The sequence below is a fragment of the Peromyscus eremicus genome, chromosome 16_21 (assembly GCF_949786415.1).
Source record: "Peromyscus eremicus chromosome 16_21, PerEre_H2_v1, whole genome shotgun sequence".
Taxonomy (NCBI): domain Eukaryota; kingdom Metazoa; phylum Chordata; class Mammalia; order Rodentia; family Cricetidae; genus Peromyscus; species Peromyscus eremicus.
In genome coordinates this window covers 32,076,847-32,104,513 of record NC_081432.1, presented here as the reverse complement: position 1 = coordinate 32,104,513, position 27,667 = coordinate 32,076,847, and the positions used below count along the sequence as shown (strand labels likewise).

The following is a 27,667-nucleotide window of genomic DNA, read 5'->3' as shown; positions in this document are numbered from 1 at the left end:
CACTGTATGTTGGTTGATAAAACCTGCTTCAAGCAATACTCATGTGACTCTCATACACGAGTACTTGTGTCCATGAGATTGTGTCTGAACACACTCACACAATCAACATAAGCTTTGCTCAAGGAAGATAGACACCCATGAACCAGGCATATGAATATGAGCCGGCACAATCTAAACATAAAAGTCTAGTTTTTGTCTAACTGAAGGTTAGAGAAATCTGTATCAAGGAAAAACTTCCAATCAGGGGTTCATGGGAACCAGAAAGGACAAGCTTTGTCAACCACCATCCCCTTCTCACTCAGACCCTGGTTCTTTGATCCCAAGGAAGTTTAAAATCCTCATAATCAGTCACAGTTTGTGAAGAGAAATGGAATGCTTGCCTGGGCAGCTACTACATCATAGGAATGATTTGGGAATCTTGTCCCTGATGTGACCTATAAGCTGGCATATGTGGGTTCCCTGTGTGTACACAGAAGTGGAGTATCCAAGAAGTTAAATACTAAGAATCAGTTTAAAAACATCATAGTAAAACAAAAAAGAATTTCCTTGGTGGATGGAGTAGAAAGAGGAACAGGCTATGAAGGAGCTTCACACTAAGCAGTTAGTTATTCAGGCTCAACTTACTCTTGGATGTGATGGGGAGAAAGGCGATTGTTATAGGATTGGTGGGCACAACTGAGCAAGGTTAGTTTTGCCTTCCACTCTTTACCCACCAGGCAAAGGGGACCCACACCTGGTATTTCTGACAAGTCTGTGTAAGAGTTTCTAATCTCTTGCCTTCCATCCTCGCTAACTTCATAGTTGGGATTCAACAGCTCTGTGCTTCCGCTTTTCGCCTTTGGACTCCTTGGTCATCTTGACCAAAGTGTGTTTCCGGAACATTTTCTTTTCAATGATTGTGAATGTTGAGCAGACCAAACAACAACAACAACAGCAAAAAGGAGGTAGGCTACCCTGAGAAGCTCCTCCACTGATAGAACAAATGTGCCAACAAAACACAGTGTCATTTGCCTTGCATGGCTCTGCGTCGATCATGTTTGCTGGAAGGATAAGTGAACTCCACGGAAAGACATTTATCTAAATTATCCTGATAAAGTGCCATCACTCTGGGTAAAGAGAAAAATGATCAGGAAGGCTAGTCTGCACACAAAAACCTTGCACTGGATTAATTGAAGAAAATCATAAAAAGGCATGGCATAGCTTAGTGCTTCAGGAACTTGTTTGTATGTGGGTAAACTCAGTTCTGATACCCCAAAGTTATCTTAGTGGCTAGTTTCATAATTCTTAACAACACAATCCAAACCATTAGAAAACATGAACTTTAATATAAACTGAGACTTCACTGGTTCAGGAAGAGAAAGCCAGTTACCAGATTGTAAACAAATATAAGTAACGTCTGGGAGTCTGTGCTGACAACAGATAAGAAGATAAATGCAGATCTTCTCTTAATTAGCCTTTCTTAATTAAAAACAGCAGCAGCATTGTGATCAAAATGAACTCTGGTGGGAGTGTGGTCACTTGGTCTTCTGGGTATCACTTGAGGAAAATTAGATTTTTTTCCCCCTTTCTAGGATAAATTGTGCACTAAAGAAGGAATAAATGGTGTCTGTGAGCAAGCGTCCCCTTGGTTTTTATCTGCCTGAGATGGATGTGCCTCTTGCCGTTTGCAGAATGGCGTGGGGGCAGACTTAGCCATCATTAGCACCCCGGGATGGATCCAACTCACTAATTACTTATGCTGTCCTGGTTCACTGAGATTTAAGTACCAAGTCAATCCCATTATCTGTAGTCTCCCAAGCTTGCCAGAGTCATCCGTCTTTCATGGAAAAGAAGCACAAGGGTTATCAATTGGGCCCTGCAAGACTTGGGATTTTCCTACTTCGGGAGAAGGCAAGATTAGTGAGACTCAAGTCCAGGCCCTGCTAAGCCGCACTTTGGATGCGATAAAAGTAAATAAGGTGACAATTATCCATAACTATGTGAGGAGGCTGAGAGGGGAAAGGCAGAGCGCGGGTGGGCACGGAAGTAAAAGAAAAGATATAAACTGCGTAGGAGAGGACGGCCTCCCGCTGTGACTCCAGCCTGAGGTTTCAAGCAGTTTTTTACATCACCTTTGAGCTACCAATGATAATTCATCTGTTACACACACATGATAATACACTCAGAAATCAGGAATTAAAGTATTCTGAAGCGCCGTGCCCCCCCGGGAGAGGAGCGATGGCAGCAGAGAAGCGGCCCTGGGAGCGCCCGCTTTGCGAGTGGGCGACATGTTCAGTCTGTGGGCTGTGAGGCCAGGCCTCCTCGGCTGCTTGGGACGGGTGATTGGCACCCGCTCTGCAGAGGGGAAGGGCCCGGCAGCTATTGGCAGCGCTGTCACGTTCATTTGCACACTTTACGGAGCAGCAGTGTGGCTACTAATACAAAAAAGGATCTTCCGAGCAGCGTGACATCTCTTGGAATGGAATATTTGTCTTTACAAATGATTGCTCTGCTGCCAGCTCTTGACACGGTGCTCGCAAACATGTGTAATTGTTGGAAGTGTAATGATGATTATTTGCATATTTAATGTTCAAACAGTACTGGAGAAGCAACCTAGACGAAACCTTCTAGGGGAAGATTTGAATATGTTCTGCATCAGCTCGAGGAGTCCCAGGAAGTAGGGGGGCTGATGCAGGGCAAAGGCAGGGATAATTGGCTTAAAGTTCAACCCACCATCCTGCCTGGGTGCTTTTATTCAGGGACACAATAGCGCTCTCCAGGCTCATGGGGGGGTGGAAGTTCACCAACACCAGAAATGTGCTTTCTCTTGGCTCTGGTTCAAACATAAACTGCAAGACGTTCTGTGTCAGCCTGGTTTTACATTAACCAACTGTGAATCCAAGGATGGGAGCCAGGAAATAGGCAGGCAGGCTTTGCTGCTCTGACTAGAGCAAGTATACAGTGAATTTGTTACACACCGTGTATCCATTGCGAGAGGGAGATGTCCTTTGGGTTCTGACACCCAAGACATCATCACTCCAGGGGAGCTATCTAGCTGGAAAACTAAAAGGGTATCACTTTGGCATGTGTAGGGAAAAGTCTTTATTGTCTTAGGATGGCAGATTCAGTATCAAGAGTCTTCAGGCTTTTATTCAGTGGACCCTTGTTCTATCATGCTCTCTCTCTCTCTCTCTCTCTCTCTCTCTGTTTCCCCCTCCCTCCCTTTAATTTAAGCTCAAATGTGCCCACGAGGGAGGGGCTATAGGTATGAAGTTAAGGGCCTTGCCATTCTGCTGGCTACATGTGACTCTAGGAATTTGCTTGTGTGACGACAGCCCTTCCTGGGAGGGTTTTCCCAGTCCAAGGGTCTCTTGTTGGAAACATTCAGAACTCAGGTTGTTTTGGGTACAAATGATAGCCTGCCACATACTTTTCTAATGGGGGATACAGACACTGGCCCTCAGGACTCAGAACCCTGTTGTCCTGCCAGCCAGCCTGATAGACTCTCCCAGCAGGCAGACCCGTGCTTACCCACACATCCGAACACATCCTGAACAACTTGAAATGTAGAAGCCGTGCCTCCTGTTCCAAATCAGCAGGAAAGGAGGTCTGAGATGGTAGTAATCATCGTGGGGAAGGTGCACCTTGCTGGAATCAATAGAATAATTTTTGATAATGTAGCCACTTGATCCGGTAATTTGGCCTTTCACCTGTAGCGAGCAACTTCACTGGAGACTTTTTGAGCTATTAGATGCCTCTCACTTGGCGGCTATCCTGTTCTTATCTTTCAAAATATGTCGAGTAATTAGCTTTCCTTCCTTTCTCTCCTCCATCTGCCTTGTGTGCCACCTACACTCCCATTTTTTTCTCTTCCCCAACCCCTCCGCCCCCACCCCCACCCCCCAGTCCCACTTCCTTCTCCTCCACTAGGGGTCACTTGGTGATGGCCCTTTTGCTGTCACCAAGCCATGCAGCCAACTGAGGGGCAGCATCATGAACCACTCAACTATGATCCTGAAAACTGGTGAACAGAGACGGCATGTCTCCACTTCTGTCCTGGTGTTTGCAGCCTTGCTTTGAGGGCTGGATCCAAATTGCCAATATTTCTAAGCAGCACTGTACATGGACTCTGGACTGTAAATGATGAGGTTTGGCCATGTTGTCTTTGCATAATCCTTAGATTATTTATTTTTGGGACATCGAATAACACTTGCCATGTACTTCTGAGCGTCAAAGCAGCCAAGCCCTCTGAGGTAAGACAGACATGGGGTTATGCAGATAGGGAGTACTGGTAGCCAACAAGTCTCTAATCCCAGTTCCATTCCTCATGTGATCCAATGAACACTATTAACAGATGGAGAAACTGAGACATGGAGAAAATGTTACAACCGCATTGTCTCATACCACAAAGGTCGAGAGCAGGGACTGAATATACCAGTCTGTGCCTTAAAATGGTGCATACTAACACATGGGATTGTACATTACACTCTCTATCCTGATAATAAGTTTGAGCATGAGATTTGAGTGCAAAAGCAATTCTACTCTCCCTGGACTGCTTTGGAGCATCCTTGCAAGACTCTGCTTGCCATTTACCTGTCACTATAGAAAGAAACTCATCAGAAGTGGAGATGATCTTTTTTGACTCCCTGGACCAGTTCATTGTTGTCCTACAACACAAAGTATAGAAAGCTAAGGGAATTGCTTTTTAATAGAATACTAAAATAGCCCTTGGGAGATAAAGATGAATTCTATTCCTTGTTAAAGTCTTTGAACAGCCAAGTATTTAAAAACACATGACGATAATTAGCACCATTTCCTCAGGGACTTGTTGGTTTGACCTTAGCCTTTTAATCTGTCAAAGTGTGCTGCTCAGCCTGACAGACAGACATACACAATGTAGAGGCATGTGCACTAACAGGGAGTGAGGAAAGGGGGAAATGAAGAGAAAAGAGGGAGGGAGGTGAATCTTGGACGTTGGTCACCAAACAGGTCAGAGCTAGAGGAAGTCTCTGCAGCAAGTCATTATTTTTTTTTTCTAAGCTTGACAAAGGAAGCCAATTCATCTGTGTATGTTCTAGAAGTCTTTCACTGTGAACTGAGAAGCAAACGAATGTGTAGTTTTAAAAGACACAGATGACAGGGAGATTGCATCAAATGTCCTAATTTAAGTTTCAGATACATGGAGATGGCAGTCCCAGTTGAACACCTCATGACATTTTGTAGGCTTAGCAAGGATATTTATTTTCACCTAGTATTCATGTAGTCTCCCTTTTTTCCAGCTGTATTTGGTTTGGGAGGGTTGGGGTTGGGGGATGGGAATGTTGTGTGCCATTTCTGAGTTACAGCACAGATGAGCAGTGATGGTCTACCAGATTTCCTTTCTTCTGAGGCAAATACAGGACCTGGGATTCAGATGGGGGTAGCTATCAGGTAAGGTATAAGAGAGGACCAAGACAAGGTAAAAGATAAACCGAGAGAACAAGAATGAGCCAGTCATGCCTTTATAGCCAGCTGCTTTAATAGGAACTCATCTGCTCCTGCAAGACTTTGCTCACTTTGTCAGACCATTATCAATTCCTGCATCAATTCCCCAGTTGATCCCACCTCTTAAAGGTGATGTCACTTTTTCAGTACAGTTATACTGGGACCTTTCCTAAGATTAGACTATATTTACATATTAGACATAAAGCCTGGTGGTCATTAATCAGTCACATAAAACATTAGTACTATTTTTATTTCTCCCCATTTAACAATATGAAAATAATTCTTTTTCTATAAGTTTCTATTCCAGTCTAACAAATACGTGTGTATTCACATACTCACACAGCTGTATATAACCTCTCCAAGTCACACCTGCCAATATTTGGTGATGGGAGGATCTCAGAAATTCTGGGACAAAAGCATAATGGAAAACTTTTAGAATCTGTGAACAAGAGTTGTATTTTATGGATACAGTTGCATTTAGAACAGAACACTGAGCATATGTGGAGGCCCTAAAGTGGTCCATAATGAACTCAAGACAATATTCAAGGTTAGTCCACCTAGTTAGATTATCTTCTTTACTAAAACTAGCCTAGGCATTTTGCCTTGGTTGGAGGGTAGGGAGATAATGATAACACTCTGGCTTTGTTGAGGATACACTCTCAGGAGATAACTGCTGTCTACTAGCTTTCACTCAGTAACTAATTTTCCTCTTACCTTTCTTCTGTCTTTTCTCAGGATCTAGTTGTCTCCCTCCGGCCATCTGTCATACAGCTTTGTCCTCCAAAGGGGTGCGTGCCTCAGTTTCCATACCTCATTTTCTACGTGGTCCATGATCTATTTTTTTTTTTCATTACTGTCTGTGTGCTAGATGTATCACAACCTACTCAGTGCTTCCTCCTTCAGAAGGCTTCTCTGAGTGTCCATGACTATAATAAGCTTACCAGCTTCATGGCCAATATTACTGTTTTCATACTCTATATGGTCCAAAGTCTGCCTAACTGCTTTATATCATTATTTCCACACATATCTGGTATGAAACTAGTCTTGGTTTGCAATTTGACTTACTTGGGAAGAAGAAACCTTGATTGAGGAATTGCTACCATCAGATTAGCCCTTGGGCATGTCTGTAGAGCATTTTTTTGATTGCTAATTGATGTAGGAGTGCTCAACCCACTGTGGGTGGTGCCATCCCTACTCAAGTAGCTGAACCCAAGCCTGGGATCGAGCTAGTAAGCATTGTTCCTTTGAAGTGTGTGTTCCAGATTCCTGCCTTAATCCTGACTTCCTTCAGTAATTGTCTATTACCTGGAAATCTATGGTGAAATAAACCCTTTCATCACTGAATTGATTTTGGTCAGTGTTTTATCACAGCAACAGAAAGCAAACTAAAACATTTGGAATATGTGAGGGCCAAGACCAAAGCCCATATTTTTCAGTAACTCATAGCCCATTTCTTCAAGAGTGTAGCATTCACTCCACAGGATGTTTACTTCTTAATTATGCATTGTTCAGGCTGCAATTTGATCTCCAGCTTGATGGGATAGAAAGGTGGTGGAGCCTGGAGCCTGGAGAAGGGAGGCTTCATGCAAAGTAACTAAGTCAATGGGAACATTAGCTCTGGGAAGGAATTCATGCTTGTTTTGGGGGGTAAATTAGTTCCTTTCAGACTGGATTGGTACAAAAAGAGCAAACCTGACCCTGCTTACCATTTGGTTACTGTCTCATTAAGTGATCTGCCTCTCTCACGTGTACTCCAACACTGATGCTATCCTCTGGGATGTGAGGTATTGATATTATGTAGCCATCAGAGGCTGCACAAGTGAGAATACTTGATTTAAGATATTCTGTTCCTGAAACCATGAGATCAGAGACTCTCTTACTTTATAAAGTACTACATCTGGGGTATTTTGTGACATCAATGGAAAATAAACTAATATGAAACCCCGCTTACCTTTAGCTATAGAAGAAGCATCATTATTATCTATCCCACCATTTTCATCAGAATGATTACTCAGAGTCATTCACATTCACCAGTCAGCAGAACTTGTAAGACTCATATTCACTAATTGTGCTTGGTTATGCCAATATCCCTCCATTTCCATAGACATTGCCACGCTGGAGGTTTTCATCAGCCGTCCAAACATGGCTTCATCTTTGGCACTGTCTCCCTCAGTTTCACTGTTGACAATGTTACCAGGGAGTTGTTTCTAAGTGAGGACCTAAAAGTAATGTGTCTCCAGTTTGAATACACCACAGATACCTCAAAGCTTGTGAAATCAAGTCCCAACTTACATTTTTGTCCTGAAAAGATAGCCCTTCACCCTGCATTTGCTCCTGACAGCTCCCTTCGGGTCCTGCTCTGCAGACTCCCTCAAGGACTTTACACAAAGTTTCTCTGTTCTTATTCTTGGCTCAGTTTTAAACCCATGTAAGCTCAGCTCAGGTATTAGCAGTTTTTCTGATCACCTGCCCCAACCAACGATTACTATTGGGACTTTCTTTATAGGGTTACATCACAGCCCCACAAAAACTTTCTAATAATTGGAAACTGAGGCTTGAGACATTTAATAGACACATAGGAAACATAGGATAGATGTGAGAGGAAACTCAGGCAGGGCTTAGTGGCACAGGACTGCAATCCCACCCACTCAGAGGCTGACACAGAATAGCATGCTCAGGATCTGCCTGGACAACTTAATGAGACCCCGACTCCACATGAAAAATGTAAGAAGAAGATTGGAGATATTACCCGGGGACAGAGTGCTTTTTTGTCATTCATGAAGTCCTATATTTAAATCCCTACTAGTGTAATGAATGAATAAATAAATACATATTTTCAAAGTGCAGTAAATAGGCCTATGTTTCTCATCCAAGTCTCTTTATATCATCCAGTAGAGATAGGATCTGTTCAGATTCTTCTGTTGTGCTCGGCTGCTTGTTTCTATGCAGGTATGGTGTAGCCATGCTAAGGAGATCTTGGTCTTCCAAATGTTTGATGTATGATTCTGAAGTCACTTCATCACCCTATCATGTACATATTCACACACAAGTACACATAGCTAGTGGGTTTTTTTTTTTTTTTGAAGTCACTTCATGTCTTTGAATTCAGTTTCTAAGTTTGCTAAGTGATTGAGCTGATGAAAGACATGTGAGCTCTGAGGTCTTGTCTTCACAATCTGTATTGCTAATGAAAATAAGCTGAGTTTTAGAATATGTGATCTGACCAATATGTTTTCTCACAATGTTGACATGCTGATCACCTACAAAGAATTTTAAATTCTCAGTTTTATAAATAACCTGTAACTCTTTTTACAACAGAAACTGGGTATTATAAACCACGGGTTTCTATATAACCCAATTTTTAGTTGCAGAGTAGATGCAGGTTTGTTGATTAGAGGGATGTGGATAATAGACCAAGAACTGGGTTCAAATCGTATGTGTGTCTCTGACTAGGAGTGGATATAGAGTACTAGGGCCGCCCCATCTCTTCCTTATTTTGTTAATTCTGAGACAGTAGGCACCTACGCCCTTTGAAAAGTTCTATGTTAATACAGGATGCCAAGTTCCTCTAGCATGACTTAGCACATGTCCTTCTCTATTGTCCTTAGTGTTGGACACTTATGGTGATGATGAAGGGAAACAACTGCCAAAGCCTGGAGAGCTCACCTTGCTTCAGAGAAGTACCCACCCTTTAAAAATTGCAGCTTTCATGCAGGGCTGGCTTTTTGAAGTCAATCATGCCAAATGGGTTTTCGGTTCTTAGGTCCCAGAATTATTAATTGTGGGACAACCCAAATAGAAGGCATACTTGCTTTTAAATCTTTTCCTCACCCTATTTGCTCAAAAGCAAGACAGAGTTCAAACTTAGAATTTTGTGTAATGCATACTTCCTATGTTGTGATTGTGGCCTGAGACATACCTCTCCCCAAACCTGACTATCCATCAGGTCCCCAAGAAGCACACTGATCTCCTTCGTTCCCCCATTCCCCATGGCGTTATCTGTCTTTCCAGTATTTGGCTTTCTCAGGCTTCCCACTCTGAAAATTGCTCTCTTGATCCCGTGATGGAGGTTTATGAGTGTCCCTCTCTTCCAGCTAGTTTGTCAAAAGGTTCCTTAGTCAACATGAATGTCTTTTATTCAGGACCTCTGGACTATCTTGCTACCACTCCTTCGAAAGGTTTTCTTTCTGTTCATGATGATAAACTCTTCCAGGCATTGAGTGTGGCATCTCACAGTCCCTTAGCTAGGTGGGCTTCTGCTTGTGATGGAACTATGTAAGAGGTTTATGGAACAGTGGCTCAGATGATCTGGAAATGCTTGCCAACCGCTCTGCAATTTCTACTTTCTCAAAATAATACATCATAGTTCTACTCTGATGTTCTTTAACCCAACATGCTGCCTATAGTTAGGATAATGCATATAGATGATTAAAATATGAAAGTGTATGAGTTTGGGTTGCTGCTTCCACTAGCCTTCATTATGTAAGGATACATTTATGAGATGATGTTTTGGAGACAATATCTCACTGGGTTCTAACTAGCCTGGGACTTACGTTGACCCTTTTAGCGCTTCTTCCCCAGTGGGATTACAGATGTCAACTGTCTTTTCTAACATCAAAATTCTGAAATCTTGGCTTGATGGTTATCATGAAATATTTTAAAATTCAATTTAGTTCAGCAATGCAGAATTTACTTTGGGGAGGGTTGTGTGGTAGACAGTGGGCAGGTGCAAAGAAGAATATCCCTGACCCTGGCTGGCTTTGGAGGACCAACACTAGACAATATGATTAGTAGTACAGGATAGCTGAAAATAATTGCCATCAGACCCCAAAGTCATGGAGGAGTCTTTTAGACCAGAGGAACTTTTCTTGCCCCATTACACATGGACACAATTCAAAAACACTGAAGATAGGATATACTGAGAAAGCAAAGTACTCTTAACAACTGTGGGGAAAAAAGCCAACTCATTCTGGGGATAATGGAACTGCCTGTTGGCAGTAGAAGGTACATGGGCAGATATAGACAGTGGGATGGAAGCCATTAAGACAAAGTTTGACAGAATTAGAAACAGAGACAAGATGCTAAGATTTGATAAGATAGTGACTAAGAGCTGTGATGGATCCTTGAGTTGAAGATGGAGATGATGGTGGTGCAGATCACGGCTGCTATGCTTTGGATTTGAACTGGCACAGCACACATATGGTTTGGAGAAAGAAAGGTCAACAGTGAATACCAAAGCTACTGGTACTGGTTCAGTCACTTGTATACAAATAGATTGCTCTAGAGATGATTGTACGTAAGCCAAGTATTGACTTCCCCTCACGAAGATCAGGGGTACTGTGTAGAACAGTACTCTTAGTCTGCCTGATAAACACAGTCATATTACTATCCATCTCATGGTTTGAATTTTGAAGGAAAAGTCTGTGAAGTGATGGTATTCAAAATGGTGGTCAAGTCAACAGTGTGCCTGCATTTCTGAAGACACAAAGCTCAGGACATGAATAGACTGTCTGATTTGGTTTGGACCAACCATTTCGCAACTGATTCTGTCCCTCTGGATCCCCTTGTCAGGCCTCACCTCTCATGACAAGGGAACACAATGCCCTTATCCCAGCTTTCTGCACCGCCCAGCCCACAGCTTTTCATTTTTGTTCCAGTCAACAGGCCTTCCTGCCATTCTCCTTTCTTCTCCCCTCAAGCGAAGATACTTGGTAAAGTGCTCTGCTTGCATGCAGAGGAGCAGAGGCGAAGGCAAGATGACAGGGGAAGGAAGTTCCTTTCTTCCAGAAGCAATATCTTGGAGGTGGGCTGTCAGGGAGCCTGAGAGATCTGAAGTTTCAGAGATGAATGAAAGAAACACTCAGATAACAAAACAGAGTGCCGCAGAGGACGCTTCATCTGCTCTGGCCAAATCCCTTCTTTCTTTCTATCCTTTCTCTCCTAATACCAGCTGCCCTCTCATTCCGTGTTACTCTGCTGTGAAGAACAAAACCTCCCTCCGACTATCTGTTTTTCTTTTCTTCCCCAGAGTAGGTCTCATTACTGGTGATTAGCAGATGATTAAAACCAATTCAGCTTCCCCCAGTAGATATTTTCTCCCTGTTTGTGCCTAACGCGTCAGCCTTCAATGAACGTGCTCCTAAGCTTATTAACGGGCTCAGAGGATTAGCTGCCGCCAAAGCTCGGTGGCTCCCATATTGTGATGCAGGGAGTGACATGGAACCATTTGCTGAGTGCAGACAGGACCGCTGGGACCAAACTATCTAAATCACAATTTTATTTTCCATGTAGAGCAAGATAAAAGAAAACCCAACTGTAATTACAAAAACTCAACGTTTGGACAAGTCTGAAAATAGCCTTAGACTTAGTAGCAGAAATAGGCTAAGCCAATCAGGAGGGGCATGGGTGGTGTGTGTCCTTGTGTGTGTGTGTGTGTGTGTGTGTGTGTGTGTGTGTGTCCTTGTGTGTGTGTGTGTGTGTGTGTGTGTGTCCTTGTGTGTGTGTGTGTGTGTGTGTGTGTGTGTGTGTGTGTGTGTTGGCAGCAAGCATGATCTAAACTCATGCAGTTTATCCATGTCTGTCCTGGTGGATAAAACTAAAGGGCTTTGCTTAGCCTCTGCATTTACTGTGATGCCTACACAGCATGTGTTTGTACAAGTCCCTCGCAGACAGATCTTTCTCTTATTGAAGAATATCATCAGTTAGGAGTGTAACAGACTATGAGTGGAGGTATTACTAGAAAGAACATTACATCCTCCAGGCCTGTGAAGCTAGTGACAGATACGAACAAAGGAATTCTAAATAACTGGGTTCACTTCAGTTTAAGACCATAAAAAAATGACATAAGGATTTTTAGGTTTTCCTATGTTCAAGGGATTTCTTTATTGCATAGGTGACTACATGATAATGACCATGATAACCACTAGCATAGCAAGAGACTCACTGGCTAGTATCATAATTAGTACATTAGAACGTACAGAAGGAACACGATTCTAGAAATTTCTGAAAGGACACTGTCTCCAGTTGTAACCATGGTTTGTGATGCATTTAAAAGATTATGTTTGGAGGTCAGGGAGATAACACTGATTCATTCTTTCAAATCATCTCTTATTTTAAATCCCGAAGTTTTTCCCATTTAATTTTTTCCCTCCCTTTCAATGCAGCTTAACTCTGAGAGTGCTGGAGCTTGAAATCTGTTTCTGATTCATAATAGCAACAGGGTTTGTAGAAAATGTCAACAAATCCCCCATCACCAGAGAAAGTAGGAAATGTGAAAGGTAAGCCATGTCAGCCTCATGTGGCTGCATGATGGAGTAAGTCTATAGATGAAGGGAAGCGGGGGTGGGAGTGGGGGGAGCAACTCCTGGCAAACTAGATCTTTCTATCAGGCAGTAGGGACCAGCTATACCAAACAAAACAAAGGAAACTATGATCAAACAATAGGGAAGTAATGAGGAATTAGTGGATGATACTGTCAATCACCAGAAATGGCACAATCATATTTTATTTCATTTCAATCACTTAACATCTAAAAGCAAATAACAGACAAGAGTTCTTATTGGTTTCATTTTACTAGCATTTAAAAATCTCCAGGAACACCCCTGACCTTAGTTGGTCCCACAAGTAGATAATTGCTAAAGGATCAATTCACTTCTCCTTAAACAATAGGTACCAAGCAAATGCAGTATGTGCAATCAAAGGACAGTGGGGCCCAGATGAGGGAAACAGAATACAAAGAAAGCGATAAGAAGAGTGTCCACTAACCCTCTGTGCTCAGTGCAAGAAGTACTTGAAACCACGTGTCTATAATATGTAACTGGAGTGAACAAGGAAGGTTATGGTTTAATAAGTTTCTTAATCATTTTTTAACGTGCCTATGAGACATAATACAGAGGGTGGACATATGGGAGATGATTAGACAAAGGGAAATATTGTTTAATGCAATTAATTCCCTTGGATGTGTTTTTCTGGCACTTGAGAGAGTTTTGGTGTCAGTACAGGGACAAGTTCAGGAGCAGGGCAGTGCCAGCCTCAGCAGATGAATAAAAGAAACTGTGCCTTTGGAAGGGAGTGCTGTTTCTCTTCCCTCCACCGCCGGCTCTGCAGAGCGCAAGGCCAGAGCAGCGTATTGAACTGAGGCCCTTTCACCTGCTGAATTAAACATCATAAAAAGAGAGCCACTTGCTTTTCTACCACAGTCCCTCAAACAGCGAGCTGTAACACAGACACTGTCCTGTAACTCCAGGAATCGAGAATTATTTCGACTCCTGGATACACTGGGTCATCTTTTCAATCATAATTTGCTCTTCCTCTTCTTTGCAGTGTTATGGGATGGAAGGCCACAATACATATGCTGGCATCTTCTGGGAGAGGATGCACAGCACAGACTTCTTTTATCCTAACAGCAGAATAGCAGGGCAGGCAGGAACCACAGAATTCGGTTTGGTCCATCTCTGAAAGCCACTCGGCATTGGTTTGAAAATTCCAGATTAGTGATTTTTTCATTCTTAACTTTGGAATATTTATACGTACATAGTGAAAATATTTGCACACATATCTTAAAACTGGAAACATTATTAAACAAGGGATTAACTAATTTTATGTAGCCCTGTACTATGGAGCTAGGTCATTTTATGTGGTGTTCTCAGTCTCCCTGCACTTTGACTGTGACCTGTACATGAGGTCCGATGTGGAATTTTCATTTGTGTTACCATGCCAGAACTCAAGAAGGTTGAATTTTAGACTTTTGGATTTTGGTTATATATTTCAGATTTTCAAATTATAGATGCTTTAGCTGTATAATGTTGAGACACTTGTATACTTAACAAGTCAACATTTAGTTATGTCATATGTAAGATAGAGGAGAGCACCTTTTCCATGAATGTGACAGGTTAAATAGCATTCAGAGAGTCACTCAATATTCACAAAGCACTTACCTGTCACAGGATGAAATCATAGCAATGCCATTATATGACTCTTGTGGTGAAGAGAGACACAGGTTGTGAAATAATATGAAGACTTGGATGAGCATGTGGATGAGGAAAAGGGAAATCAGCTGAGTGTATGATGACATGTATAGGAAGTGTGTGAGAGAGAAGCTACCACATAAGAGAAAGTTAGAACCAGAGTGAAGCAGAAAGAGAAAAGTGTAGGGATCAGGACACACATCAAAAGATCAGCAATGAAGACCACTGAAATGACTCAGCCAGGGAAGGCTCCTGCTACGAAGTTTGACAACCTGAGTTCAGTTCCTGCATGATGGAAGGACAGAACTGCCTCACGCAAGTTGTCCTCTGACTACTACAATTCCACATCCAAGATGATATATACAACACACGCATACTGCAATACATACGCATACATGCATAATGCACACATACACACATAGGCATTAAATAATTAAAAATGTAATAAAATAGTGATCTAAGCAACAAATAGAAAGTGATAAATGAATGTTATAGATTGCAAATATTATCAGGGAAGGGGAAGAACATGAAAGTATGTGCTCTCATGATCCATTTACCTCCCAACAGGCCCTGTCTTTGATTCTCTTCTATTGCTTGGAGAAAATACCCTGATAAGAAACAACTTAAGGGAAAAACTTTACCCCATAGTTCCTGGTCCATAATGGTGGAGAACACAAGGCAACAGGATCTTGAAGCAGCTATTCACATCATATCCATAATTAAGAGCAAAGAACAATGAAGGCATGCATACTAGTGCACAACTCACATTCTCTACTCCTGTATAGTTCAGGATCATCCGCCTGGGGAATGGTACCACCTACAGTGGCAGGTCTTCCTATGTCTATTAACATAATCATGATAATCTACCCCTAGACTTACCCAGAGGCCCATCTCCAAGGTGATTCTAGGTTTTGTTACATTGACATCTAACACTGTCTTAGTCCCCACCCCCAAATACTTCAGCAGTGGGGAGGAGGTCCACTTAAAAAGATGCAGAGGAGGTGGGAATGGGAGATGGATTGAGGGGAGGGCGGGGGGGGGGGGAGGCAGGAGGAGGAAGGACAGGGGAATCCGTGGCTGATATGTAAAATTAAATTAATTATAAAATTAAAAAGAAGATGCAGAATGGAACTGCTCTACAATATCCAAAATGACTTAGTTACTGTACTTTCATAACCACTGAGATTCTGGAGCTCCTTTTGCTGTCCTTTAAAACTGTCCTTTAAAATATATCATGGAATTTGTGGCATGAAATAATAATATTATTCTAGTAAGTAAACATAACTCCTTTTGTTTTGCATAATGTAAATATTACATCTAGCATAGTTAAGTCTCTAGTTCATAGTCTTGTAGCAGGGCTAAATATGACTAAACAGAGACATTCAGATTCCACTTGAGTAGCTCTCACTTTTGTATGACAAATATAGTGTAAGGAAGTCTCTGGAGGCTTTAGAATTGAATCATCTCATCACTGATACCTTGTTATTAAAGACATCTTAGATTAAGATGAAATGCCACTCGATGCTGAAAGGTAAGCTGATCAACTAATTACTCAACAAGTTTCAGAAGAGAGTCCCAGGAAACAATAGGGGGAGCACTTTGGAAACAGGAATACAAATTATCAAGTAATGAAGATTGTGTTCCACTTAGGGCCTTGAGTGTTGACATTGAACAATCAAGTGTGTGCCAGAGAAATGGTGTGAATTTTCCCAGGATGCTGGTTCCCTTCGTGGCTTCCCGGGACAGTAACTGTGGGTGCAAAGCCATATGGACTTTCTCTACCCACACAGCCAGCCAGGTGTCATTGACTGTTCCACAGTTGCAAACACAGCACTGCTGTTGAAACAACACGTGGAATGCTCTCAGAGTGGGACTGTCCCATCCAGGGCTGGCATCGCTAAGGTGGGAATCCAGGCAGCATCCCAGTCTCCAGATGTACTGGGCAATGCTCTTCCTCTAGGAAGCCGGTCTTCAGCGGGTCAGTTAAGCTCTCGGCATTTCAGGGTCTTTATTTAAATACGGAAAAGATGGTTTCTATTTCATTGATTGATTTTTCAAATTGATAGTATGAATAAAAGAGAAATATTTTGATGGTTGTTGCTCCAGTATAGGGAAAAATAATGAATCAGTAAGGGTGTGTGTGGCCGTGATGGCTACAATGGATCCGGTAAGGTCAAGTAATGAGAAGCCAGAACCTACGGTTTGGGTTGGTAAGGATAGGGTCATTAGAGAATTTATTTATACCGAGATCAGGGCATGAAGGGCACATCCCTATAGAATAGCTATAGGAATGTGACTTAGAACTGAAAAGGCACTGAGGTAGTTCGTCCTTGGAATGTTTGAACAGCAACAGAGAAACCCTGTTCCTAGAATGAAGTGAGGGTGAGAAAGTGAAGAAGTAATAGACATGAAGAGGCAGAAGGGGGCGAGGTCATGTTGCTAAGGAGACACTGGCTCCATAATTCCCAAGCACTTCCCATTCCTAATGATATTTTGGGTACAACACAGGAAAGAATTTGAGGCACGTAAAGAAGATGAACTTTCTAGGATTTCTAACATCTGAAGAATGGCATATTGCAAATTGTTTGATTTATCTTTTTCTCCCATACATCCTGGGTAAGATGCTACAGAAATCCCCTTGTCTCTTACAGATCCACCAACAGACAGCTTCCAAACAAACATATTGACAAACAGTCCTCCTAAACTAGCCTGTTCCTGTACAATTTCAAACACACACACACACACACACACACACACACACACACACACACACACACACATCAATATAGAGGGAAAGAAGCTACATTAGTATACCAAATTCATAGAAAAGGTGCTAGAAGGCCAGGTGGGGTTGACTTTCCCCTTGCCAGCACTCTGTAATAAGGTACTTTTGAATTAATGTAAGATCCTGTGCTTGATTCCAGCCTCACAAGAATGAAGTGAAATACAACAAAATATTTGTTGGTTGGGCCTGGTGGTGTACTTCTGTCATTTAGGACCCCAGGAAGCTAAGGCAGAAAGATTGCAAGTTACAAACCTGCCTGTACTGCATAGCAGGATCTGTCTCACAAAAACAGCTGAGCACAGAGATTAAAGTTAGAGGAATTAACTACCTAGCACCCCATGTTCAATCCCTAGCATAGCAAATGCCAGAATAGGCAAAGTAGATGAGATGTACAGTCTCCAAAGGAAACACCCCAAATATCCAACTTATGAGCAAAAGCTGCACATTATGCAAAGAGTAGATGGTCAACACAGGTGAATGCCAGAATGAACTGTTAGTTAACTCTCAGGGCTCCTAAAGCACTCAACACAGAAATGTTAAATAAACAGTTACAGTAGTTCCTGAAAAAGTTACATATAAAATTTGACCAAGAGATTATACATTCATGCATACATGCACACACACACACACACACACACACACACACACACACGAAGGAAAAAGAAACAAGTCCCTCACAGAATGTACTCAATAATACAAATTGCTGAAGGCAGTATCACTGAATTTGAGGATGGGCTAACAGACACATCAAAAAGAACAGAAACGCTAAGGACATGGCCATAGGCTCAGGAATTTAGGAGACACTAAGAGTCATTTTTTTTTTAATCCAATTTTGGGAAGGAGAAGGCAGTGGCACTGAAAAATATCCTTAAAGCAACAATGTGGTGGTATTGTGTTCCCTGAAATATTGTGTACTCTAATAAACTTATCTGGGGTCAGAGAACAGAACAACCACAATATTAAACATAGAGGTTAGGCAGTGGTAGGTAGCACACGCCTTTAATCCTAGCATTCCAGAGGCAGAGATCTGTCTGGATCTCTGTGTGTTTAAGTATACAGTCAAGTGGTAACTCACGCCTTTAATCCCAGGAAACAATGGCAGGAGACAGAAAGGTATTTAAGGCATGAGGACAAGGAACTACAGCCTGGTTAAACTTTTAGGCTTTTGAGCAGCACAGTTCAGCTGAGAGGCATCCAGTCTGAGGAAACAGGATCACCTGAGGAACTGGCAAGGTGATGAAGCTGTGGCTTGTTCTGCTTCTCTGATCTTCCAGCATTCACTCGAATAACTGGCTCAGGTTTGATTTTATTAATACAACTCTTTAAGATTCATGCTACAAAACAATGTCTGAAAACTTCCAGAATTAGATATGATGTACAACTATGGTGTCTATGGAATGAACTCATCCTAAAGAAAGCTCAGAAAACCCACCAAAAAATCTGACCTCCTTCCATTGGGATCAAACTCTTAAACTGCCAAGCATTTCCTGATAGTGCTACAGGTTGGGGAGCAAGCCTTCATCACTTAGGCTTTTAGGGAACATTCAGGGTCCAAACTACAGCATTCTACCCCTGGAACTCCCATAGCTAATGCCAGTCTCTCAGAGTGAGAATGGTAATGTACTCCATCTCAAAGTTCTTGTATGGATCCAATATCCAAGTCAGAAGTTATCTTCTGGACACAGGCAAAGTCTTAGCTTTAAACTCCTATTTAGATTAAAAAGAAAGTTACATATTTATCACCCTGAAAAAATCTCAACTCCATATGGACCAAAGACCTCAATGTAAAACCTGATACTCTGAACTTGATAGAAGAGGAAGTGGAGAATAGCCTTGAACTCATTGGCACAGGAAAAGACTTTCTGAACAGAACACCATTAGCACAGGCACTAACATCAATAATTAATAAATGGGGCTTCAAGAACCTGAGACTCTTTTGCAGCACAAGGGATACCATCATTTTGACAAAAGCACCCTCAGAATGGGAAAAGTTTTTACCAACTACACATCTGATAGAGGGCTAATATCATAAAGAACTCAAAAAATGAAGTAACAAGAAAGCAAATAACCCAATTTTAAAATGGGGAGGAAACTCAAATAGATGAGAAACACTTAAAGAAATGTTCAACATCCTTAGCAATCAGGGAAATGCAAATCAAAACTACTTTGAGATTTCATCTTACAACTGTCAGAATGGTTAATATCAATAACACAAGTGACATCTCATGCTGACAAGGATATAGAATAAGAGGAACACTCCTTCATTGTTGATGGGACTGCAAACTTATATAGCCAGTATGGAAACTGATGTGGTGGTACCTCAGAAAGATGGGAATTGGCCTACCTCAAGATCCAACTATACCACTTATCGGCATATGCCCAAAAGATGTTTCATCCTACTACAGAGACACTTGTTCAACTATGTTCACTGCTGTTCTATTCATTATAGCCAGAAACCGAAAACAACATAGATGTCATCCAATAAATGAATGCATAAAAGTGTGGTACATTTACACAATGGAATATTACTCAGCCATTAAAAAGAATGAAATCATGAAATTCTCAGGTATATGGATGGAACTAGGAAAAAACATCATTAGGTAACTCAGACCCAGAAAGAGAAATATGGGATGTATTTGGGTATATGTGGATATTAGCTGTTATGATAATGATAACCAAGTTATAGTCCCTAGAACCACAAAGGTTAGGTATAGAGTATGCGACTAGAAAGGAAAGATAGATATCTCTAGGAAAGGGAAATAAAATAGATAATTATGGATGGGCAGTAGAGGACTGGAGTGGAAGGATCTAGTGGGGAGGAGAAGGAAGAAGGGATGAGGGAGGGTCTACTGGTAGAGACAGAATAAAGGGCCAACTGAGGGATAATATGGAAACCTCATACAGTAGAATCTTCCTTATTATATACATGTATGAAGGCAATCTAAATGAAATTGCCAAATAATGGGGAAGACGGAGTCCCCAGATGGACATCTCTTGTCACCAAATGAAGCTTCCAGTATTGAGACTGAGTTAGTTCTAATAAAATTGTTGGCAAGAGGGGTCCCATGGGACTATCCAAGCAATCCAGGCTATTGTCAATACTGGAGGTTACTCTCCACAAACTGATTGCAAGACCCTGTTGCTGAAGACAGTATTTATACAACTCATTGATTATGGAGAAGTTGAGCTGGTGCCAACACAGAGTCTTCACCACTACATTTTAATGCTTTTAGGACAGGAAGGTATTCTACATGCTACCAAAGAAGAAATGTAAATACCAGTCCAGCTATAGACCTTTTGCTCTACATTGATATCTTGCCTGATGGATATGCTAGAGCAATGATGGCTTGTGAGAGGAACCAACCAATATTTGATTAGGCTTAACGTCCACCCCATGAGATGGAACCCATACTGATACTGCTTGCATGGCCAAGAATATGAGACTAGATAGCCCAGGGACCTAGAGTAAAACCAAATACTACCATTCTACTAAAAGAATGCAGCAATTGTAGTCTCCATCAAATTCCTTCCATCGGGGCTCAGGGAACCCTGTTTTGTTTTATCCTATTCTTATATTTTAGTTTTTGTTTTATCTTATTTTATTTTATTATTACCCTTTAAATACCTGTTTGTTTTCTAGTGAGAGACAGGAAGGGGATGGATATAGATGGCAGGGGAGTTGCGGGAGAAACTGGGACCAGCAGAGGGAGGGAACACTAATCAGAATATATTATGTGAGAAAAAAAATCTATTTTTAATGAAAGAAAAATAAGAAAGTTACAGTGGTTGGAAGATGGCTTTCCAAGTACTTACCTCATATGAGAGAAACCCTGTAGAAGCTGGGTGTGATGATAGACACTTCTAATCACAATACCAAGGATTTGCAGACTCTGTGAGCCCTGGGGCTTGATAGCCTGCTTATCTAGCTAAATCAAAGCACCTCAAGGTTTGAGACCTTGTCTCAAAGGATAAAACAAGGTAATAGAGCAATTGAGGAAGAACCCTAACTAACATTGACCTCTGGCATCCACATGCACATGTCTACCCACCTAGGTACTCATGTGCATACACACATACATGGACACTTACATGTAAACACACTAGAAAGTGATGTCCCTGTGAGATAAGATGACACATGGGAAACATTACCATTCCAAAATGGAGGAATAGGAACCCAGTGAGCATGGGTCAGGGAAAGCCATCACCGAGCATTGAAACTATGGGCTCATTGCTGTGGGATGTTCTGTATGGCAAATGTGTTGCTAATTAGTCAATAAATAAAACACTGATTGGCCATTGGCTAGGCAGGAAGTGTAGGCGGGACAAGGAGGAGAATAAAGCTGGGAAGTGGAAGGCTGAGTCAGAGAGACACTGCCAGGCGCCACGATGAGAAACAGCATGTGAAGATGCCGGTAAGCCACGAGCCATGTGGCAAGGTATAGATTAATGGAAATGGATTAATTTAAGCTGTAAGAACAGTTAGCAAGAAGCCTGCCATGGCCATACAGTTTGTAACCAATATAAGTCTCTGTGTTTACTTGGTCGGGTCTGAGCGACTGTGGGACTGACAGGTGAGAGAGATTTGTCCTGACTGTGGGCCAGGCAGGAAAACTCTAGCTACAGCTCATGCTTAGCATCTGGGGCACATTTTAGGATGATGTGAGTGTACATCTTTGTTTAGTTACAACAGCTGCTGTGAGCTCCCCAGTTCAAAGCCATGTCCTGTCTGGAGGCGAACTTTCCACAGTACTCCACTTTGCTTCTGGTCCTTTTAGGTTTTCTGTCCCCTCTTTCATGGTGTTCCATGAGCCTCAGAAGGAGTGATACAAATGCTCTGTGTCAAGCAGAACACTCTACAGTCATTTATTGTCATCACAGTGACTAGTTCTGAATTTCAGCAAAAATTGCTGTCCATTGCAAAAATGAGTTTTCTGACCAATACTGACAGCACCACTAATCTATATGCAAAACAAACAAGAAATCCCCCAAACCCAAAATGTCTCCCCCCACAATAAGAAGCACACATACACATACACCCTACAAAAACACAATAGTGGAAGCTAAAATATACAAGTGAAAGCCAAAAAAAAAAAAAAGCCCAAACCAAGAAATTTGAGACACACACACACACACACACACACACACACACACACACAAATGTCATTTAGTTTATTTGGTGTTGGCTGTCTACTTCTGGGCGTGGGGCCTACCGTCAAGTGTGGTTTATATAGTTAATGGGATTTCATTGGAGAAAACTGATTTTTCATTTGCAAAAGGATGTCAATTACAGATAGTTTCTTGATATTTTAAAAAATTAGGTTGTTTCTTTTCTTGATGTTTAGATTCTTTTGAGTTCTTTGTGTATTCCAGATATATTAATTGTTTGTCAGATTATACCTGGTAAAGACTTTTATTTCCATATCCTGCTTCTTCAATTGATCACCGGTTTTCTGTGCTCTACAGACATGTGTCCTGAGGTTCCACCCACCAATTGTTGACCTTATTTCCTATTGCCTATAGTCCTATGCAGAAAGTTCTTACCTATGTCTATACCTTGAAGCATTTTGTTTATTTATTTTTTCTATCCTTTCCTCTAGCAGTTTCAGAACTTCAGGACTTATATCAGAGCCCTTAATCCATGTCGCGTTGATTTTTGTTCAGGTCAATGAATACGAATCTAGTTTCATTCTTCTACAGATACATAACCTGTTTTCTTGCCATAATTTACTGAGGAGGCTGATTTATTCCAATGAGTGCATGTGTAAATGTCAGGTGGCTGTAGCTGCATGAGTTGAAATCGGTATCTTTTATTGCATTCCACTGATCTACACATCTGTTTCTGGGTCAATGCCATGCTGGTTCTGTAACGATGGCTCTGTGACATACATTGAAATCAGGTATGGTGGTACTTCTAGCTTTATATATTTATTTATTCAGGAGCTCTTTGGTTAGCTGTAGACTTCTGTGCTTCCAAATGAATTTTAGCCATGTTAATCCACTTCTGCGAAGAATGGCTTTGGGATTTTGATGAGGATTACATTGTATATATAGATTGTTTTCAGTAAAATAGCAATTTTCATAATATTGATTTTCCCCCCAATCTGTTAACATGGGAGCTCCTTTATCTCCTAGTGCAGTCTTTACTTTCTCATTTTTCTCTAGAGTGCTCTAAGGTTTTCATTGCAGAAGAAATTTTGATAATTTGTCCAGGTGATTGTGAGTAAGATTGTTTCCCTCAGCATGTTTGACGTGTGTGTGTGTGTGTGTGTGTGTGTGTGTGTGTGTGTGTGAAGACTGATGATTTTTGTGTGTTAATTTTATATCTTATCACTTTGCTCAAAGTATTTCTCTCTGTCCTAGTAGTTTTCTGGTGGCGTTTTAAGCTCTTTTATGTATAGAATAACATCTGCTTTTGTTTCTCTTGTCTCATTGCTCCAGCTAAGACTTGCAGTACTATACTGAAAAAATAGTGGGGAAAGTGGGCAACCTTGTCTTACTTCCATCTTTTTCTGAAATATTTAGAAGTTTTTGCCATTTAGTATAATACTGACTTCTTGTATTTAGACATTATGAGCTTGAGATATGTTTCCATAGTCCTGATTCATCAGGATTTTGTCATGAAGTGGTGTTGGACTTCGTAAAAGTCCTTTTCTGTGTCTATATAACCATGTGGTTTCTGTCCTTGAGTCCATGTATGTGATGTATTACTGTGGTGATGTATTGTGTACCCAAATAAAATTTGCCTGAAGATCAGAGAACAGAACAAGCCACTAGATTAAACATAGATGACAGGCAGTGGTGGCACATACCTTTAATTCCAGTACTTGGGAATCACATGCCTTTTATCCCAGCACTTGAGATCTCATGCCTCTACTACCAGTATTTGGGAAGCACACATGCCTTTAACCCTAGCACTAAGGAGGAAGTAATATGGCTGAGCAGAAAAAGGTATATAAGGTGTGAGGAGACAGGAACTAAAGTCCTTTTGGCTACATGTTTTTCAGCTGAAGCCCCTTTTGGCTGGACCCCTCTCGGCTGAGGACTCAGAGACATTCAGTCAGAGGATTTGCGGAGCTGGCGAGGTCAGAAGTAGCTGTGGCTTGTTCCTTTGTCTCTCTGATCTTTCAGCATTTACCCCAATATCTGGTTCCAGGTTTTTTATTAAAACACCATTTTAGCAATTTGTGTTACATATTACATGTATTGATTGGCACATGTTGAGCTATTGTTACCTCTTTGGGAAGAAACCAAATTGATGACAGTTAGTGATTTTTTTATGTGTCCCTAAATTCAGTTTGCAAATATTTTATTGATAATTTCTGCATTCTATATTCATGGGTATGTTGGATTGTACTTAAGTCCATCCTTCCTTCCTTCCTTCCTTCCTTCCTTCCTTCCTTCCGTCCTTCCTTCCTTCCTTTTTCCTCCCTCCCTCCCTCCTCTCTCTCTCTCTCTCTCTCTCTCTCTCTCTCTCTCTCTCTCTCTCTCTCTCTCTCCTTTTCTCTCTTTCTTTCTTTGCATCTTTATCCATTTTGGGTCCTAGGATGATAAAGGTTTCATAAAAAGAGTTTAGTATTGTTTCTTCCCTTTCTATGGACTAATGGAGAAGCAATGATGTTAGCCTTTCTTTGAAGATCTGGCAAAATTCATCAGTGTTTTCTTCTGGTTCTGGATTGCTTGTAGTCTGGTTAAGTTTTCTTACTGTTTCAAAATCACTGCAAGTACCTCTGCCTAAATTGTTTATTTCATACTGTTTCAATATTGGTATATTGTATATATCTAAAGATTAATACATTTTTGTATTTTCCCATTTATTGCAGTATATATTTTAAGATGTGTCCTTATGACCTGAGTTTCATTGTTATCTGTTCTAATGACCCCTTTTTCACTTCTAATTTTATTGATTTTGGTTTTCTCATTCTTTAGGTTTGGTGAAGAGTTAATCATTCGTGCTTATCCTCACAAAGAACGAACTCTTTGTTTCCTTGATTATTTATATTATTTATTTTTTAATTCACAATTTGATTTGCTTTTGTCTTCCTAAGATCATACAGTGTCTCAATTTTTTTTAAATTTATAATCTCTGGTTTCTTTTAAAGTGATTTTAGGGATGTAAAAGGGGTTCAAGGAAGGAAAGAGAAGAGAAGAAATGATGTACTTATATATTTTATATTTAATAACTCATTTTTTAATTTTACATCCCTACTGCAATTTTTTTCCTCCTTCTTCTCCTCCCATTCCCTCTCTCCACCTCCCTGCCCCCTCCTCCCATCAACCCACTCCTCCTCTGTTTCTGTCCAGAAAGGGGCAGGTTTCCCAGGGGTATCAAAAAAGCATGGCATATCAAGTTGCAGTAGGACTAAGTACCTTCCCTTCCCTTAAGCTGGGAAAGGCCATTCAGTATGAGGAATAGGATCTCAAGAGTTAGCCTAAGTTTAGGGATGGTCCCTGCTCCCACTATTAGAAGTCCCACAAGTAGATCAAGCTACACAACTGTCACATATATGTAGAGGGCCTAGGTCAGTCCAAGGCAGGGTCCCTGATTGTTGGTTCAGACTCTATGAATTCCTATGAACCCATGACAGGTGTTTCTGTGGGTTTTCTTGTGATGTCCTTGGCCACTCTGGTTCCCACAGTCCTTCCCCCTCCTCATTGTCAGCAGGATTCCTAGAGCTTGGCCTAATGTTTGGCTGTGGCTTTCCATCGGTTACTGGATGAAGGTTCTATGATGACAATTGGGGTAGTCACCAATCAGATCACAGGATATGGCTAGTTCAGTCTACATATCCACTATTGCTAGGAATCTTATTTTAGTTAAATTAAAATTTTTTATTAATGTATAACTACATATAATAGTTTTATTGTGTCATTTTTAGACATGTGCATAATGCACTATGGCAGAGGGTAGTCGGCCAGATCTAGTGTGCATTCTCTGAACTCCCAATGCATGTACTTTGCATGGGTGGGCTGGGTGAATGGGGTGACCCCACATCACTTTAATTCTAGCTAATACTTAAAGGTTCTAGTTATTTCAATGAAGTAAGAAACAGATAACACATTCAGATCAGAGGTATATAAGACTATCTTGATGGGCGGTGGTGGCACACGCTTTTAATCCCAGCACTTGGGAGGCAGAGGCAGGTGGATCTCTGTGAGTTCGAGGCCAGCCTGGGCTATCGAGTGAGTTCCAGGAAAGGCGCAAAGCTACACAGAGAAACTCTGTCTTGAAAAATTAAAAAAAAAATACTGTCCTTATCTGCAGATGACATATTTTTACATAAAAACATTAAGAATATAGTAAGTACTTAAAAGAATAATACATAAAAAAGATCTATCTGGCCCCTATCAGAAAGTTCAGGAAAGTTTCAGAGAACCAGAACACACATGAAATTAAAACATACCTTTCACTAACTGACCATCATGGTATGCAAAATTAAAAACACAATGCCATTTATAAACTCTGCAAAATAGTGAAATACTTAGACACAAAATTAACATATACAGAAGCTACATTTCAGAATGCTGAGAAATAAATGAGAAATGCTGTGTTCATAAAAAGGATTCAAGTATTAAATATGTCAATTCCTTTCTAACTTAGCTGTCAATTTAATAGTTCTTTTTCTTCTTTTGATGTAATCTTTATATAGTCATTTTAATGTAGTTCTTATAAAACCCCCAGTATGACTTTTATACACATAGACACACTCATTTGGAATTCATATAAACAGCAGACCTTAAGTTAGCTGAAACCATCTTGAAAAGCAAATAGGAAACAGGAAGAATTTTTGTTAAGGGCTACTCCATACTGGCAGTGCTAAAGGAATATGGCATTACCAGAATGATAAGCACACAGATTAATAAAACAAAACACCTCAAAATAACCCTACACATGTACAGCCAAATGTAAAAAAGCAATTAAATAGGTTTTGGGTAATATGTTTGACTCACTTGTGTCTCCCGTTGACACACACTCTCTCATATACACACATGCACCAGGATGCACAATATACTAGTTAAAGCTCTCATCCTTAATGCGACTTTATCTGCAGATGCAATCTTTACTAGGTTAGTAGGGTTAGATGAGTCTGTGTGGTGGGACCTTATCACTATGCTAGTACCTTTATAGGAAGAGCCAGAGAGAAATTGCTTTCTCCCTATATTGTATAGCGGTTTCCTCTGAGATTGATAGAAACACTCTATCATGTAGGGAAGCTCATGAAGAAAGAAAGCAAACAACTCAAATATCTTCAGGAATTCCCTGAAACTGACCAGGTTCGCTAGGTTCCTCCCTTCTCCAAAATTCATTAACAGTAGAGACTGCTGAGAGTCACGCTAAACTAAGCCCAGCCACCTGGAAAGTGTACAGACCAACCCCAAGGATACTGGAAGAAGCAGAAACCACATGAACTGCCTGGAAGAGCCTCAAAGCAAATGAGCCATCTGGAAAGAACTC

At 41.0% G+C, this 27,667-nt stretch overlaps 1 long non-coding RNA gene across 5 annotated transcripts in view; it reads right to left on the bottom strand.

The window, feature by feature from the left end:
• The window catches only part of LOC131893758 (uncharacterized), a 99,860-nt gene that overhangs the window by 47,838 nt on the left and 24,355 nt on the right, over nucleotides 1–27,667 (bottom strand). For 3 of the 5 annotated variants that reach the window (XR_009374746.1, XR_009374742.1, XR_009374745.1), the window contains 3 exons: nucleotides 5,803–5,868; nucleotides 4,573–4,646; nucleotides 3,511–3,627 (listed from right to left, as the gene is read on the bottom strand). This is a non-coding gene — a long non-coding RNA (uncharacterized LOC131893758). The remainder of the gene's footprint in view (nucleotides 1–3,510; nucleotides 3,628–4,572; nucleotides 4,647–5,802; nucleotides 5,869–27,667) is intronic. The other 2 variants (XR_009374744.1, XR_009374743.1) reach the window with 1 other exon arrangement.